Source organism: Vespa mandarinia, chromosome 2, assembly GCF_050613455.1.
Source record: "Vespa mandarinia isolate Hongniang chromosome 2, ASM5061345v1, whole genome shotgun sequence".
Classification (NCBI taxonomy): domain Eukaryota; kingdom Metazoa; phylum Arthropoda; class Insecta; order Hymenoptera; family Vespidae; genus Vespa; species Vespa mandarinia.
The window spans coordinates 8,507,501-8,510,000 of record NC_140811.1 but is presented as its reverse complement, the minus strand read 5'-3'; the positions used below and the strand labels follow the sequence as shown (position 1 = coordinate 8,510,000).

The window sequence follows — 2,500 nt, the reverse complement described above, 5'->3', positions numbered from 1 at the left end:
TCAACGATCCGGTCACAGTGATGCGCAGGAAGCAAGGAGGATAGTACATTGCATTTTTCCTTTACACTTTAGAGGCTACCATACTAAATGGGCGGCGATTACTGTCGGAACACCCACAATTCGTGACTACGCGAGTTCTCATCGGTCGTTTAGTTTAGACAAGCGGCGGACTCGTTCTCAAAAGAAACGAGAATCGTTAATGAGGATCTTCTTCAGGGATCGTGACGTATGATATCTTAGCATATAAAGAACCGTTTATATATATGTACATATATGTATATATATATATATATATATATACATATATATACATATATGTACGTACGTACGTATATATATATATATATATATATACATATATATACATATATGTACGTACGTACGTATATATATATATATATATATATATATATATATATATATATATAGAGAGAGAGAGAGAGAGAGAGAGAGAGAAACCATATCATTAAATTGTCAGTTAGCAACGACGCGAGTAACTTAACGATGGATTGTCCCGAAAAATACTAACATTTTTCTCACAAGATATTGAATGATTTTTCGAACAAAAAATAAACGTTTTTATAGATTTCATTCGTCCGAAATTTGTCGAAATAGTTTCGAAAGTAATCTTAAAAATTATTAATTAATAATAGTCGTTCATTTTGCCGATTATGACAAATACTAGTGTTTCTTTTACAAGATTACTTAATTCTTCGAATAATCAGAACGTTTTGACAAGTTTTATTTATCCTAGATTTCTCTGAGAATTATTCTAAAAATTTTTAATTAGTATTAAACTTTTATTCATGCCGACAAATGAAAAATACAAGCTTACTCAAAAGATTTCTCAATTTTTCGATAAAATAAATGTTTCGACAAGTTTCATTTATCTGAGATTTATCAAGAAAATATCGAAGATAATTTTGAAAATATTTAATTAATTTTTCGGATAGGAACGTAATGGTAAGATTAATTAGTCGGAGGAAAGAAAAGACTAAGTCACGAAGGCACGTGTATATCGAAGTAAGATCGCCAGGTTTCGATGAAAGCGACGATGAAGCTGAAGAAAGGTCGAATAAATAGGCGAGAAAGAGAAAAGGAGAAAAAGGGAAAGAGAAAGAGAGAGAGAGAGAGAGAGAGAGAGAAAGAGTGAGAAAGAGAAAGAGAGAGAGAAAGGGAGGAGAGAGAGAAATAGAGGGGAAGAGAGAGCGCAAAAAGCTGAGGAAAATTAGTGACGCTACTGTCGGCTGGTTTCTTAAGTGTCCGCTTAAACTTTTGTTGCTTCGTAAATTCTTCGAATGACTTGGCTCGTTCGCGCAGAGAGGCGCCGGCCACACCTTGGGCGCCACGACGACGGATTTTGTCTTCTTCTTTTTCTATTTCTTCCTCCTCCTTTTCCTCCTTCTATCTTTCATGTTTTTTTACGCATTTAAAGTCTAAACGGAAACAGAAGAGATCAAACAATTCTTTCAAACTAATCTTACGTATATTAATCAATATCATCATCAATTAATCAGTGTTCACTATAAAAAATTATATCGAATCTCTCTCTTTCTTTATACAAAATAACTTATCTATTATTTATCTATAATAACGAATACGAAATAACGGCAATTATGACAATTTTAAATACTTCAATCTGTGAGCAATTTTTCCTGTATCTCTTAAACTTTGGTTAGTATCTTTGTAAACATGCGTTTAGAAAAATAGCGATTCACATCCTCTTTCTATTTCGTTCCTTCGAAAAACGTCAATTAGTTGATCGTTTAGTTATTTAGAAGTCATTAGAACTTGTTACGTTATTCACGGTAAATTGTTCCTACTTATCGGTTAATTACCTAGGTGGTCATAAAAGCAGCGAACCACCTTCGTATCCACGTGCATCGTGAGTATGCACTCACGTTGCTTATACAAATCAATTTATATATGGTGACGCTTATCGATTTAGAAATGACGCTTTTATGAGACGATGATTTTAAAGAAATTAAAAAGAAAAAAAAAGAGAGAGAAAGAGAGAGAAAACATTTATAAATACTTACACAGATATATGAGAAATTTAAAATTATTGACATTTACGAAAGGACGAAAAAATTGAAATCGTGCGATTTCAACGAACATTTTTTTTTTTTTGAATCATCGTCTCAAGGAGATGATCTTGGTTACTTTAAACTTCCGAGTAAAAGGAGCCGCTTGGGTAGCGATTTCAAAAAACGTCAGCCGAGATAGAAAGCACCATCGAGCTACCGCATAATACTCTAGAATTACGAGTCACGTCCCGAGGGCAAGATTCTCTCTCACGCGTACAAAAGAGATAGAGATAGAGAGAGAGAGAGAGAGAGAGAGAGAGAGAGAAAGAAAGAAAGAGAGGGAAGGATACATAGTTGAACGATGCAGTTTGCGACGCGCGAAAGCTGGCCCAGTATATGGAACTCATCGTTCTTGCATACCTCTCTCTCTCTCTCTCTCTCTCTATATATATATATATATATATATATATATA

At 33.8% G+C, this 2,500-nt stretch overlaps 1 protein-coding gene across 1 annotated transcript in view; it reads left to right on the top strand.

Annotated features, from left to right (window-relative positions):
• The window catches only part of LOC118439720 (uncharacterized), a 25,912-nt gene that overhangs the window by 16,021 nt on the left and 7,391 nt on the right, over positions 1-2,500 (top strand). The gene's annotated exons all lie outside the window — the stretch shown is intronic.